The sequence below is a fragment of the Biomphalaria glabrata genome, chromosome 8, assembly GCF_947242115.1.
Source record: "Biomphalaria glabrata chromosome 8, xgBioGlab47.1, whole genome shotgun sequence".
Taxonomy (NCBI): domain Eukaryota; kingdom Metazoa; phylum Mollusca; class Gastropoda; family Planorbidae; genus Biomphalaria; species Biomphalaria glabrata.
Window position 1 is genome coordinate 481,832 of NC_074718.1, and position 16,782 is coordinate 498,613.

General features: G+C 33.6%; 1 long non-coding RNA gene across 15 annotated transcripts in view; it reads left to right on the forward strand.

Moving 5' to 3' along the window:
• Window positions 1–16,782, forward strand: part of LOC129927739 (uncharacterized) — a 29,081-nt gene that overhangs the window by 8,394 nt on the left and 3,905 nt on the right. For 9 of the 15 annotated variants that reach the window (XR_008779361.1, XR_008779351.1, XR_008779352.1 and 6 more), the window contains one exon: window positions 15,973–16,032. The exons of 1 other annotated variant lie outside the window; for it this stretch is intronic. This is a non-coding gene — a long non-coding RNA (uncharacterized LOC129927739). Of the gene's footprint in view, window positions 1–15,972; window positions 16,033–16,527; window positions 16,779–16,782 lie in introns of those variants that run through there. 5 more of the 15 variants (XR_008779349.1, XR_008779350.1, XR_008779353.1 and 2 more) reach the window with 3 other exon arrangements.

Consider the following 16,782-nt stretch of genomic DNA (forward strand, 5'->3'; position numbering starts at 1 on the left):
ACAAGCTCAAAACAGGAGTCAGTGAAAAAAGCAAGCCTGAAACTTTTTATTGGGCTCCAACTATTCAACTGATGCACGTTTGCAAAACAAGAGTTAAAAAAAAAAGGATGAAAATATAAGCCATCAGATATATGATGATTGTGCAGGAACAGTTGGGATTGTCGTTTGTATCACGCTCATCTCTACCCTATCCATTGAGACACTGAAGTGATGTAACCAGTGAGGTTTTGTAACAACTTTATTGAATTGTAATGAGGATATCTACATACATTTGTGTACAAATGTGTGCTAATTAGCAGGTCTTTGACCTCTGCACTTAATGTGGTGATCAAAATGTGTTTGCAATTCCCAGTGAAATCATTCTTTGAGTGCTTAAAAAAGAAATTCATACGGATGTATAACTGTGTTAGACGTCTTCATTTATATTCCGATTGAACGTTTGTAAAAATCAATAATTAAGTCACACTCAAGGAACATATTAACGTGTCCATCAAAGGAAATATCGCCGCTCGTGATGCAGCGCACACTAATCAACATTTGCACTTGCAGACCAACTAAATAGTTGCGGAGAAAACACATTTAATTGATGACATTACTATGTTTAGCTTAGGACTTTTCAAAAGCGAAGACTGGACTCTTTAGCCATCTTCGTGTTTATAGGAATGATTAATGGAGGACTTTTAAAAGCGAAGACTGGACTCCTTAGCCATCTTCATGTTCATAGGAATGATTAATGGAGGAATTTTAAAAGCGAAGACTGGACTCCTTAGCCATCTTTGTGTTCATAGGAATGATTAATGGAGGAATTTTAAAAGTGAAGACTGGGCTCTTTAGCCATCTTCATGTTTAAAGGATGTAGTTGAGGATTGTTTTTCAAAGAAGATCGGTCTCCATGACCATCTTCGTACTTATAGGAAAGGAAATTGTATTCATTTTTGAAAAATTGAGGATTTTTAGCTGAGGACTAGATGTAGTAATATTGTCATCAATTGAATTGTTGATCCAAGACGAAATTGTTGGTTATGTCTGTGCATTTGTAGACAACCCAACAGTGCACATCCTTTTTCTTGTTTTGCATTTTTTCATGTGCTACAATGCCTTGGACAAAGCATCATCATAACTTGGAATGTTAAAAGGCATTCAAAAAAACAACAAAGAAGAATGAGTTTGTAAAATAACCGGTTATTTCGGCTCAGTTGAATAATAGTTGGGACATAATTAGTTGAGTGCAAGCTTTGACGCTGATTCAACTCACTCGACATTAGTTGAGTGCGAAGTTTGTGAGGCTGATTCAGCCCTCAAACCGGATGCTTGTAGACCACCTTCAATAGCTTGAACACGACGTCATCAAAAATATTGTTACAGTCAGTTCATCAAAATGAAGCTGTAGGTCAACAAGCTCAAAACAGGAGTCAGTGAAAAAAGCAAGCCTGAAACTTTTTATTGGGCTCCAACTATTCAACTGATGCACGTTTGCAAAACAAGAGTTAAAAAAAAAAGGATGAAAATATAAGCCATCAGATATATGATGATTGTGCAGGAACAGTTGGGATTGTCGTTTGTATCACGCTCATCTCTACCCTATCCATTGAGACACTGAAGTGATGTAACCAGTGAGGTTTTGTAACAACTTTATTGAATTGTAATGAGGATATCTACATACATTTGTGTACAAATGTGTGCTAATTAGCAGGTCTTTGACCTCTGCACTTAATGTGGTGATCAAAATGTGTTTGCAATTCCCAGTGAAATCATTCTTTGAGTGCTTAAAAAAGAAATTCATACGGATGTATAACTGTGTTAGACGTCTTCATTTATATTCCGATTGAACGTTTGTAAAAATCAATAATTAAGTCACACTCAAGGAACATATTAACGTGTCCATCAAAGGAAATATCGCCGCTCGTGATGCAGCGCACACTAATCAACATTTGCACTTGCAGACCAACTAAATAGTTGCGGAGAAAACACATTTAATTGATGACATTACTATGTTTAGCTTAGGACTTTTCAAAAGCGAAGACTGGACTCTTTAGCCATCTTCGTGTTTATAGGAATGATTAATGGAGGACTTTTAAAAGCGAAGACTGGACTCCTTAGCCATCTTCATGTTCATAGGAATGATTAATGGAGGAATTTTAAAAGCGAAGACTGGACTCCTTAGCCATCTTTGTGTTCATAGGAATGATTAATGGAGGAATTTTAAAAGTGAAGACTGGGCTCTTTAGCCATCTTCATGTTTAAAGGATGTAGTTGAGGATTTTTTTTCAAAGAAGATCGGTCTCCATGACCATCTTCGTACTTATAGGAAAGGAAATTGTATTCATTTTTGAAAAATTGAGGATTTTTAGCTGAGGACTAGATGTAGTAATATTGTCATCAATTGAATTGTTGATCCAAGACGAAATTGTTGGTTATGTCTGTGCATTTGTAGACAACCCAACAGTGCACATCCTTTTTCTTGTTTTGCATTTTTTCATGTGCTACAATGCCTTGGACAAAGCATCATCATAACTTGGAATGTTAAAAGGCATTCAAAAAAACAACAAAGAAGAATGAGTTTGTAAAATAACCGGTTATTTCGGCTCAGTTGAATAATAGTTGGGACATAATTAGTTGAGTGCAAGCTTTGACGCTGATTCAACTCACTCGACATTAGTTGAGTGCGAAGTTTGTGAGGCTGATTCAGCCCTCAAACCGGATGCTTGTAGACCACCTTCAATAGCTTGAACACGACGTCATCAAAAATATTGTTACAGTCAGTTCATCAAAATGAAGCTGTAGGTCAACAAGCTCAAAACAGGAGTCAGTGAAAAAAGCAAGCCTGAAACTTTTTATTGGGCTCCAACTATTCAACTGATGCACGTTTGCAAAACAAGAGTTAAAAAAAAAAGGATGAAAATATAAGCCATCAGATATATGATGATTGTGCAGGAACAGTTGGGATTGTCGTTTGTATCACGCTCATCTCTACCCTATCCATTGAGACACTGAAGTGATGTAACCAGTGAGGTTTTGTAACAACTTTATTGAATTGTAATGAGGATATCTACATACATTTGTGTACAAATGTGTGCTAATTAGCAGGTCTTTGACCTCTGCACTTAATGTGGTGATCAAAATGTGTTTGCAATTCCCAGTGAAATCATTCTTTGAGTGCTTAAAAAAGAAATTCATACGGATGTATAACTGTGTTAGACGTCTTCATTTATATTCCGATTGAACGTTTGTAAAAATCAATAATTAAGTCACACTCAAGGAACATATTAACGTGTCCATCAAAGGAAATATCGCCGCTCGTGATGCAGCGCACACTAATCAACATTTGCACTTGCAGACCAACTAAATAGTTGCGGAGAAAACACATTTAATTGATGACATTACTATGTTTAGCTTAGGACTTTTCAAAAGCGAAGACTGGACTCTTTAGCCATCTTCGTGTTTATAGGAATGATTAATGGAGGACTTTTAAAAGCGAAGACTGGACTCCTTAGCCATCTTCGTGTTCATAGGAATGATTAATGGAGGAATTTTAAAAGCGAAGACTGGACTCCTTAGCCATCTTTGTGTTCATAGGAATGATTAATGGAGGAATTTTAAAAGTGAAGACTGGGCTCTTTAGCCATCTTCATGTTTAAAGGATGTAGTTGAGGATTTTTTTTCAAAGAAGATCGGTCTCCATGACCATCTTCGTACTTATAGGAAAGGATATTGTATTCATTTTTGAAAAATTGAGGATTTTTAGCTGAGGACTAGATGTAGTAATATTGTCATCAATTGAATTGTTGATCCAAGACGAAATTGTTGGTTATGTCTGTGCATTTGTAGACAACCCAACAGTGCACATCCTTTTTCTTGTTTTGCATTTTTTCACGTGCTACAATGCCTTGGACAAAGCATCATCATAACTTGGAATGTTAAAAGGCATTCAAAAAAACAACAAAGAAGAATGAGTTTGTAAAATAACCGGTTATTTCGGCTCAGTTGAATAATAGTTGGGACATAATTAGTTGAGTGCAAGCTTTGACGCTGATTCAACTCACTCGACATTAGTTGAGTGCGAAGTTTGTGAGGCTGATTCAGCCCTCAAACCGGATGCTTGTAGACCACCTTCAATAGCTTGAACACGACGTCATCAAAAATATTGTTACAGTCAGTTCATCAAAATGAAGCTGTAGGTCAACAAGCTCAAAACAGGAGTCAGTGAAAAAAGCAAGCCTGAAACTTTTTATTGGGCTCCAACTATTCAACTGATGCACGTTTGCAAAACAAGAGTTAAAAAAAAAAGGATGAAAATATAAGCCATCAGATATATGATGATTGTGCAGGAACAGTTGGGATTGTCGTTTGTATCACGCTCATCTCTACCCTATCCATTGAGACACTGTGAAGTGATGTAACCAGTGAGGTTTTGTAACAACTTTATTGAATTGTAATGAGGATATCTACAAACATTTGTGTACAAATGTGTGCTAATTAGCAGGTCTTTGACCTCTGCACTTAATGTGGTGATCAAAATGTGTTTGCAATTCCCAGTGAAATCATTCTTTGAGTGCTTAAAAAAGAAATTCATACGTATGTATAACTGTGTTAGACGTCTTCATTTATATTCCGATTGAACGTTTGTAAAAATCAATAATTAAGTCACACTCAAGGAACATATGAACGTGTCCATCAAAGGAAATATCGCCGCTCGTGATGCAGCGCACACTAATCAACATTTGCACTTGCAGACCAACTAAATAGTTGCGGAGAAAACACATTTAATTGATGACATTACTATGTTTAGCTTAGGACTTTTCAAAAGCGAAGACTGGACTCTTTAGCCATCTTCGTGTTTATAGGAATGATTAATGGAGGACTTTTAAAAGCGAAGACTGGACTCCTTAGCCATCTTCGTGTTCATAGGAATGATTAATGGAGGAATTTTAAAAGCGAAGACTGGACTCCTTAGCCATCTTTGTGTTCATAGGAATGATTAATGGAGGAATTTTAAAAGTGAAGACTGGGCTCTTTAGCCATCTTCATGTTTAAAGGATGTAGTTGAGGATTTTTTTTCAAAGAAGATCGGTCTCCATGACCATCTTCGTACTTATAGGAAAGGATATTGTATTCATTTTTGAAAAATTGAGGATTTTTAGCTGAGGACTAGATGTAGTAATATTGTCATCAATTGAATTGTTGATCCAAGACGAAATTGTTGGTTATGTCTGTGCATTTGTAGACAACCCAACAGTGCACATCCTTTTTCTTGTTTTGCATTTTTTCACGTGCTACAATGCCTTGGACAAAGCATCATCATAACTTGGAATGTTAAAAGGCATTCAAAAAAACAACAAAGAAGAATGAGTTTGTAAAATAACCGGTTATTTCGGCTCAGTTGAATAATAGTTGGGACATAATTAGTTGAGTGCAAGCTTTGACGCTGATTCAACTCACTCGACATTAGTTGAGTGCGAAGTTTGTGAGGCTGATTCAGCCCTCAAACCGGATGCTTGTAGACCACCTTCAATAGCTTGAACACGACGTCATCAAAAATATTGTTACAGTCAGTTCATCAAAATGAAGCTGTAGGTCAACAAGCTCAAAACAGGAGTCAGTGAAAAAAGCAAGCCTGAAACTTTTTATTGGGCTCCAACTATTCAACTGATGCACGTTTGCAAAACAAAAGTTAAAAAAAAAAGGATGAAAATATAAGCCATCAGATATATGATGATTGTGCAGGAACAGTTGGGATTGTCGTTTGTATCACGCTCATCTCTACCCTATCCATTGAGACACTGTGAAGTGATGTAACCAGTGAGGTTTTGTAACAACTTTATTGAATTGTAATGAGGATATCTACAAACATTTGTGTACAAATATGTGCTAATTAGCAGGTCTTTGACCTCTGCACTTAATGTGGTGATCAAAATGTATTTGCAATTCCCAGTGAAATCATTCTTTGAGTGCTTAGAAAAGGAAATTCATACGGATGTATAACTGTGTTAGACGTCTTCATTTATATTCTGATTGAACGTTTGTAAAAATCAATAATTAAGTCACACTCAAGGAACATATGAACGTGTCCATCAAAGGAAATATCGCCGCTCGTGATGCAGCGCACACTAATCAACATTTGCACTTGCAGACCAACTAAATAGTTGCGGAGAAAACACATTTAATTGATGACATTACTATGTTTAGCTTAGGACTTTTCAAAAGCGAAGACTGGACTCTTTAGCCATCTTCGTGTTTATAGGAATGATTAATGGAGGACTTTTAAAAGCGAAGACTGGACTCCTTAGCCATCTTCGTGTTCATAGGAATGATTAATGGAGGAATTTTAAAAGCGAAGACTGGACTCCTTAGCCATCTTTGTGTTCATAGGAATGATTAATGGAGGAATTTTAAAAGTGAAGACTGGGCTCTTTAGCCATCTTCATGTTTAAAGGATGTAGTTGAGGATTTTTTTTCAAAGAAGATCGGTCTCCATGACCATCTTCGTACTTATAGGAAAGGAAATTGTATTCATTTTTGAAAAATTGAGGATTTTTAGCTGAGGACTAGATGTAGTAATATTGTCATCAATTGAATTGTTGATCCAAGACGAAATTGTTGGTTATGTCTGTGCATTTGTAGACAACCCAACAGTGCACATCCTTTTTCTTGTTTTGCATTTTTTCACGTGCTACAATGCCTTGGACAAAGCATCATCATAACTTGGAATGTTAAAAGGCATTCAAAAAAACAACAAAGAAGAATGAGTTTGTAAAATAACCGGTTATTTCGGCTCAGTTGAATAATAGTTGGGACATAATTAGTTGAGTGCAAGCTTTGACGCTGATTCAACTCACTCGACATTAGTTGAGTGCGAAGTTTGTGAGGCTGATTCAGCCCTCAAACCGGATGCTTGTAGACCACCTTCAATAGCTTGAACACGACGTCATCAAAAATATTGTTACAGTCAGTTCATCAAAATGAAGCTGTAGGTCAACAAGCTCAAAACAGGAGTCAGTGAAAAAAGCAAGCCTGAAACTTTTTATTGGGCTCCAACTATTCAACTGATGCACGTTTGCAAAACAAGAGTTAAAAAAAAAAGGATGAAAATATAAGCCATCAGATATATGATGATTGTGCAGGAACAGTTGGGATTGTCGTTTGTATCACGCTCATCTCTACCCTATCCATTGAGACACTGTGAAGTGATGTAACCAGTGAGGTTTTGTAACAACTTTATTGAATTGTAATGAGGATATCTACAAACATTTGTGTACAAATGTGTGCTAATTAGCAGGTCTTTGACCTCTGCACTTAATGTGGTGATCAAAATGTGTTTGCAATTCCCAGTGAAATCATTCTTTGAGTGCTTAAAAAAGAAATTCATACGGATGTATAACTGTGTTAGACGTCTTCATTTATATTCAGATTGAACGTTTGTAAAAATCAATAATTAAGTCACACTCAAGGAACATATGAACGTGTCCATCAAAGGAAATATCGCCGCTCGTGATGCAGCGCACACTAATCAACATTTGCACTTGCAGACCAACTAAATAGTTGCGGAGAAAACACATTTAATTGATGACATTACTATGTTTAGCTTAGGACTTTTCAAAAGCGAAGACTGGACTCTTTAGCCATCTTCGTGTTTATAGGAATGATTAATGGAGGACTTTTAAAAGCGAAGACTGGACTCCTTAGCCATCTTCGTGTTCATAGGAATGATTAATGGAGGAATTTTAAAAGCGAAGACTGGACTCCTTAGCCATCTTTGTGTTCATAGGAATGATTAATGGAGGAATTTTAAAAGTGAAGACTGGGCTCTTTAGCCATCTTCATGTTTAAAGGATGTAGTTGAGGATTTTTTTTCAAAGAAGATCGGTCTCCATGACCATCTTCGTACTTATAGGAAAGGAAATTGTATTCATTTTTGAAAAATTGAGGATTTTTAGCTGAGGACTAGATGTAGTAATATTGTCATCAATTGAATTGTTGATCCAAGACGAAATTGTTGGTTATGTCTGTGCATTTGTAGACAACCCAACAGTGCACATCCTTTTTCTTGTTTTGCATTTTTTCACGTGCTACAATGCCTTGGACAAAGCATCATCATAACTTGGAATGTTAAAAGGCATTCAAAAAAACAACAAAGAAGAATGAGTTTGTAAAATAACCGGTTATTTTGGCTCAGTTAAATAATAGTTGGGACATAATTAGTTGAGTGCAAGCTTTGACGCTGATTCAACTCACTCGACATTAGTTGAGTGCGAAGTTTGTGAGGCTGATTCAGCCCTCAAACCGGATGCTTGTAGACCACCTTCAATAGCTTGAACACGACGTCATCAAAAATATTGTTACAGTCAGTTCATCAAAATGAAGCTGTAGGTCAACAAGCTCAAAACAGGAGTCAGTGAAAAAAGCAAGCCTGAAACTTTTTATTGGGCTCCAACTATTCAACTGATGCACGTTTGCAAAACAAGAGTTAAAAAAAAAAGGATGAAAATATAAGCCATCAGATATATGATGATTGTGCAGGAACAGTTGGGATTGTCGTTTGTATCACGCTCATCTCTACCCTATCCATTGAGACACTGTGAAGTGATGTAACCAGTGAGGTTTTGTAACAACTTTATTGAATTGTAATGAGGATATCTACAAACATTTGTGTACAAATATGTGCTAATTAGCAGGTCTTTGACCTCTGCACTTAATGTGGTGATCAAAATGTATTTGCAATTCCCAGTGAAATCATTCTTTGAGTGCTTAGAAAAGGAAATTCATACGGATGTATAACTGTGTTAGACGTCTTCATTTATATTCCAATTGAACGTTTGTAACAATAAATATAACAACAAATGTGTGATAATTAGCAGGTCTTTGACCTCTGCACTTAATGTGGTGATTAAAATGTGTTTGCAATTCCCAGTGAAATCATTCTTTGAGTGCCTAAAAAGAAATTCATACGGATGTATAACTGTGTTAGACGTCTTCATTTATATTCCGACTGAACGTTTGTAACAATAAATATAACAACAAATGTGTATTAATTAGCAGGTCTTTGACCTCTGCACTTAATGTGGTTATCAAAATGTGTTTGCAATTCCCAGTGAAATCATTCTTTGAGTGCTTAAAAAAGAAATTCATACGGATGTATAACTGTGTTAGATGTCTTCATCTATATTCCATTGAACGTTTGTAACAATAAATATAACAACAAATGTGTGATAATTAGCTTGTCTTTGACCTCTGCATTTAATGTGGTGATCAAAATATATTTGCAATTCCCAGTGAAATCATTCTTTGAGTGCTTAATAAAGAAATTCATCTTATATTTACCTGTCATATTTTCTTAGTTTTACCTGTCATATTTTCTTAGTTTAACATGTCATATTTTCTTTGTTATGCCTTTCATATTTTCTTAGTTTTACTTGTCCAATTTTCTTAGTTTTTCCTGTCATTTTTTTCTTAGTTTTACCTGTCATAAGTTCTAGTTTTACCTGTCATATTTTCATAGTATTACCTGTCATTTTTTCTTAGTTTTACATGTCATATTATCTTAGTTAAGCCTGTCATATGTTCTTAGTTATACCTGTCATAGTATCTTGTGTAACACGTTTATCATTTGTAATGACTGTGGTATATTTCACTAGTACACCATTAACATATGTTGGAAGAAATTATAGTTCTAGTTCAATATTATACACTGTTGCTTGAACTTCATTTATATTAACATTATTACTTTGTTACCTATTCTGATTTTCGATTCCTTATCTATTTATTTCTTGGTACATTATAGTTTGGAGAATTAGATTCTTGTCTTTGATGTTGATAATAAATTTCTCTTTGGTGATCTAGATTCCAATAATATTGCTTTTAACAGGATGCATTTCTTTCTTTGTTCTTCTATTAATGAGTTAATAACACTCACAGTCTTGCCACTTAGTTTACAGATGAATATATTAGAACAAGTATCTTCATTGTAATTGCAAGTTTTACAGATAGTCTGAAAATAACTATTTATTTCATCAGTTTCATAAGGTCCCTCATTTTTTGCCTATAAATATTCTCTTTATGTTCATGCTTGGTAGTTTCTGTTTTGTCTCCCTTGTTTTGAATTGCAGCTTTTATTTTTCAGTTGTTTTTTTTTTTAATTTCTGATTCTTTGTCTGGTTTGCATCCTTTTAATTTCTTTCAGCATCTAGTTGCATTTCTCTCTTCTCTTTGTGCTTTGTAAATATTCTCTATATGTTCACGCTTGGTAGTTTCTGTTTTGTCTCCCTTGTTTTGAATTGCAGCTTTTATTTTTCAGTTGTTTTTTTTTTAATTTCTGATTCTTTGTCTGGTTTTGCATCCTTTTAATTTATTTCAGCATCTAGTTGCATTTCTCTCTTCTCTTTGTGCTCTCGCCAACTATTTCAATATCAACTTGATTTTCTTTCCTTTCCATTTATGTCAAAACATCTTTCTTTTCTTCATCTTTAAGACCAAACGATTCAGCAACTTTCTTTAGTTTAGTATATCCATCCATGTATCTATTAATACTTATCAAAAGTACAATGGCATTCTATACTTTTTTATAGATAATAATGATATCTAATATCTTTTATAGTTTACAATCACTTACAATATTATCAAGCCAATACTATTGTGATTAACATAACACACTAAATTGTCAACAATCTAATAATCAATGTCATAATCAATTATTATGTTTTTACAATATATTATTTGGTCATATAGAAAGAGAAAACAAAATTAATAAAATATTATAATGTAAAAAAAAAATGTAACAAAGTTTATACCAAAATGTTACAATTATATAAATGATGATATGATGATGACTCAGTGCACTGAAAACTTTGATTAAATTGAGGAGGATTCGAGCAACACATTGACCTCACTCTCTTACCCTAAAGCACATCCTGTTCCAAAAGCAAGATTTGGTCAATATATAAAAACAAACAAGCACAGCAGGAAAAAAAGACAGAAAATTTTCAAGAAATACTACATATACTTACAAATATAAATAAAAATGACTTAAAGACCCCAAGAAATTGTGCACAATATTAATACAATGTAAACATTAAAATAAACAATAGTCTAAACACAAAAATCTACTAGTGTTAAATCTGCAACCTCTAAAACCTTATGTTCTGATCATATATATATATTTTTTTTACACATTGAAAAAAGACAAAATTTAACAAGGACACAATATCAGTGATACCAAATTTTGACAAGAACAATACTGTCAACAGCTTTCTAAATATAGAACATAAAAATTAAAAATGAAAATCAAAATTATCAGTAATATATTTCAATACTGACTATCTTCCTGTAATGTCATTGAATACTAGCACTGATATAGCTCATCACTTTGAAGAGTGCTTCTTAATCTTTTCACTGTCCAACTTCAATAGAATGTATATATAAATATATATACTTTTACTGCACAAAATTACTGACTATTACTTGAGATGTATAATATACATCGGCACAAAATTACTGCCTGTGTCCAAATTTACAATTACTGTCCAACTTCAATACAATTTTATATACTTGTACTGCACAAAATTACTATTATTTGATGAGATATATAATATACACAAATATAATGTCTGCCTGTGTCAAAATTTACAATTACAGTTCAACTTCAATGCAATATATATATTTGTACTGCACAAAATTACTGAGTATTACTTGATGAGATATATAATATACATTGGCATAAAAATATTGTCTGCCTGTGTCAAAATTTACAAGCACCTGAAGTGTCTGGTCGATTTTTGGGGCACCTTTTTCATCCTTCAACTGTCTACGAGTGTTTACATACTATTTACTAATGAGATATATAATATACACAAATTTACTGTCTGCCTGTGTCAAAATTTACAATTACAAATCAACTTCAATGCAATATATATACTTGTACTGCACAAAATTACTGACTATTACTTGATGAGATATATAATATACATTGGCATAAAATATTGTCTGCCTGTGTCAAAATTTACACTGTCCAACTTCAATATACTATTTACTAATTAATTGTTGGTGCACCTGAAGTGTCTGGTCGATTTTTGGGGCACCTTTTTCATCCTTCAACTGTCTAGGAGTGTTTACATACTATTTACTAATGAGATATATAATATACACAAATGTAGTGTCTGCCTGGGTTAAATTTTACAATTACAGTTCAACTTCAATGCAATATATATACTTGTACTGCACAAAATTACTGACTATTACTTGATGAGATATATAATATACATTGGCATAAAAATATTGTCTGCCTGTGTCAAAATTTACAATCACTGTCCAACTTCAATATACTATTTACTAATTAATTGTTGGTGCACCTGAAGTGTCTGGTTGATTTTTTGGGGCACTTTTTCATCCTTCAACTGTCTACGAGTGTTTACATACTATTTACTAATGAGATATATAATATACACAAATGTACTGTTTGCCTGTGTCAAAATTTACAATAACAGTTCAACTTCAATGCAATATATATACTTGTACTGCACAAAATTACTGACTGTTACTTGATGAGATATATAATATACATTGGCATAAAATTATTGACTTCATCTGTCTAGGAGTGTTTACATACTATTTACTAATGAAATATATAATATACACAAATGTACTGTCTGCCTGGGTTAAATTTTACAATTACAGTTCAACTTCAATGCAATATATATACTTGTACTGCACAAAATTACTGACTATTACTTGATGAGATATATAATATACATTGGCATAAAAATATTGTCTGCCTATGTCAAAATTTACAATCACTGTCCAACTTCAATATACTATTTACTAATTAATTGTTGGTGCACCTGAAGTGTCTGGTTGATTTTTTTGGGCACTTTTTCATCCTTCAACTGTCTACGAGTGTTTACATACTATTTACTAATGAGATATATAATATACACAAATGTACTGTCTACCTGTGTCAAAATTTACAATTACAGTTCAACTTCAATGCAATATATATACTTGTACTGCACAAAATTACTGACTGTTACTTGATGAGATATATAATATACATTGGCATAAAATTATTGACTTCATCTGTCTACGAGTGTTTACATACTATTTACTAATGAGATATATAATATACACAAATGTACTGTCTGCCTGGGTTAAATTTTACAATTACAGTTCAACTTCAATGCAATATATATACTTGTACTGCACAAAATTACTGACTATTACTTGATGAGATATATTATATACATTGGCATAAAAATATTGACTTCATTTGTCTATGAGTGTTTACATACTATTTACTAATGAGATATATAATATACACAAATGTAGTGTCTGCCTGGGTTAAATTTTACAATTACAGTTCAACTTCAATGCAATATATATACTTGTACTGCACAAAATTACTGACTATTACTTGATGAGATATATTATATACATTGGCATAAAAATATTGACTTCATCTGTCTATGAGTGTTTACATACTATTTACTAATGAGATATATAATATACACAAATGTACTGTTTGCCTGTGTCAAAATTTACAATTACAGTTCAACTTCAATGCAATATATATACTTGTACTGCACAAAATTACTGACTATTACTTGATGAGATATATAATATACATTGGCATAAAAATATTGTCTGCCTATGTCAAAATTTACAATCACTGTCCAACTTCAATATACTATTTACTAATTAATTGTTGGTGCACCTGAAGTGTCTGGTTGATTTTTTTGTGCACTTTTTCATCCTTCAACTGTCTACGAGTGTTTACATACTATTTACTAATGAGATATATAATATACACAAATGTACTGTCTGCCTGTGTCAAAATTTACAATTACACTTCAACTTCAATGCAATATATATACTTGTACTGCACAAAATTACTGACTGTTACTTGATGAGATATATAATATACATTGGCATAAAATTATTGACTTCATCTGTCTACGAGTGTTTACATACTATTTACTAATGAGATATATAATATACACAAATGTACTGTCTGCCTGGGTTAAATTTTACAATTACAGTTCAACTTCAATGCAATATATATACTTGTACTGCACAAAATTACTGACTATTACTTGATGAGATATATTATATACATTGGCATAAAAATATTGACTTCATCTGTCTATGAGTGTTTACATACTATTTACTAATGAGATATATAATATACACAAATGTAGTGTCTGCCTGGGTTAAATTTTACAATTACAGTTCAACTTCAATGCAATATATATACTTGTACTGCACAAAATTACTGACTATTACTTGATGAGATATATTATATACATTGGCATAAAAATATTGTCTGCCTGTGTTAAAATTTACAATCACTGTCCAACTTCAATATACTATCTACTAATTAATTGTTGGTGCAACTGAAGTGTCTGGTCAATTTTTACGGCACCTTTTTCATCCTTCAACTGTCTACCAGTGTTTGATTTGTGATAGGGTAAAGCAATTGTAAATATGTAATATTTAAAATAGATTTTTATTAATTTATGTAAATTTTTACTATTTTCACCATCTGAGGTGTGAATGAATCTTGTTTTTAATGACCCAACCGTATAAAACTTAGCTCTTGAGCTATGAAGGGGGAATAACCCTTGAGGGATTATGGGCATGACATAGCCTTAATTGTGCTGATGTGCCAAAAAAACAAAATATCAATACCTTCCAACTGTTGGGCACCTATATGGTCATCAATTGTTGGAATACTTCATCCCTCATACCAACTGTTGGGCACCTCAAGTGTGTCCTGTCAGTTATTGGGGCACCACAAGTGTCCTAACGACTGTTTGGGCACCTCAAATATCCTTTTAACTCTAGAGGCACCTTAGGTATTGTATCTATTGTTGAAGCACTTCAAATGTCCTATCATTTGTTGGGGCATCTCATTTATCCTAACAACTGTTGGGCACTTCAATATTCTTATTTTTGGGCACTCCAAGTGTTCTATCAATTGTTTGGGCATTCCAAATTTCCTATCAATTGTTAGGCACCTCATCGATCATACCAACTGTTGTCCACCTCAAGTCTGTCCAATCAGCTGTTGGGGCACCACAAGTTTTTCAACACCTTTTTAGGCACCTCAAATGTCCTTATAACTGTTGGGGCACCTCAATATCCTATCAATTGGTAGGGCACCTCAAGCATCCTATCAATTGGTAGAGCACCTCTAGTGTCCTATCAATTTGTAGGGCACCTCTTGTCCTATTGTTTGGTAGGGCACCTTTTTAGGCACCTCAAATGTCCTTATAACTGTTGGGGCACCTCAATATCCTATCAGTTGGTAAGGCACCTCTTCTTTCCTACCAACTGTTAGGTCACCACAAGTCTCCTATTAACTGTTGGGGTACCTAAAGTATCCTATCATGGGGCATCTCATTCATCCTAACAACTCAATGGTCTTATTGTTGGGGCACTCTGTCCTATCAATTGTTGGGCACCTCATCCATCATACCAACTGTTGTTCACCTCATGTGTGTCCTATCAGTTGTTGGGGCACCACAAGTGTCCTAACTACTGCTTGTCTTTTTAACTTATGTGGCACCTCAAGTGTCCTATTAACTGTTGGGGCACATCAAGTATTCATTCAACTCTCTCTCTCTCTCTTTATATTATACTATATTATATTATGTTAGTTTTGATTACCGTTATAAATAAATATATATGATTATGGTTATTATATATTATACATAATCTGCAGTGTTTTTACAAATGTGTAGTCCTGTTTATTACTCCCAGAAACACTTTTTTTTTCAGTGTCATTAGCAACATATGAATTTATATATTTGAAATGTTTAATCACACTTCTTTTTACTGAAGTTTAATTTTTTGTTAACAGATATCAAGCTACAAAATTAAATTCCAATTTTTTAGGTTCTCGCCTATATCTGGAATTTATATCTATGTATTAAGTTTTGTTACCTTGAACTCCTCAAGTTTTTGTTACACAACTTTATATTTCAGATTCTTTTTGTTCTTCCTTAGGTTCAAATGTATCAGTTGTTTTTGTTGACAGATATCAAGGTACAGAAATAAGAATCTAATTTAGAGTTTTTTAAAGCTTGATTAGTCATAATATTTGCACTATTATTTCCAATATGTGCCAGAGTGTCTGCTAAATGTAACTAGTATGATTAAAAACATGGTCTTTGCAAAGTCTAACATATGGACAAGTAGGATGCTTGTGGCTTGATTCAGTGAAAGAATGTTGGACTAGCAGAAGTGTTATGGAGTGGGTGTGTGTGTGTTTTTATGGTGACTGTGGAAAGAGGTTAGAGATTGGATGTGAATGATGCAAAAGTGGCATTGTCGTCACTTGGTCTTAGGGGAGACGACTCCAGAATGTAAGACTGAAAGGTTGTGTTATTGTAGTGAGTTAGATTGTAAGAAATTTTATTACTTAAGTCTCTACTACATTTATTTCATGTGATCACAAGTATTATAAATGTTATATTTAGTTTCGTTCACTAGGAAGTTGTTCAAGTTCTTATTTGCTAAGATATATTATGCCTTCAACAGTTTAGTTGCCTACCAGCAGTTTGGTGCTACAAGTCAACAACAGTCAGACTAAATTAAATAAAGCCATGTCTATTTCTACATGATTTTGTTGCTACTAACCTGGTGTTACTAACAACTAACTTGAAAAGCGAGAGGGGAATTATCATCTTATTCATGCTCTAACTCTTCAAATTCTATAGAATTGCAGAGAACTGACATGAAATAAAACATTAACAAAATGTGTATTATAATTGTCATTTTTCCTCTACTTAACAT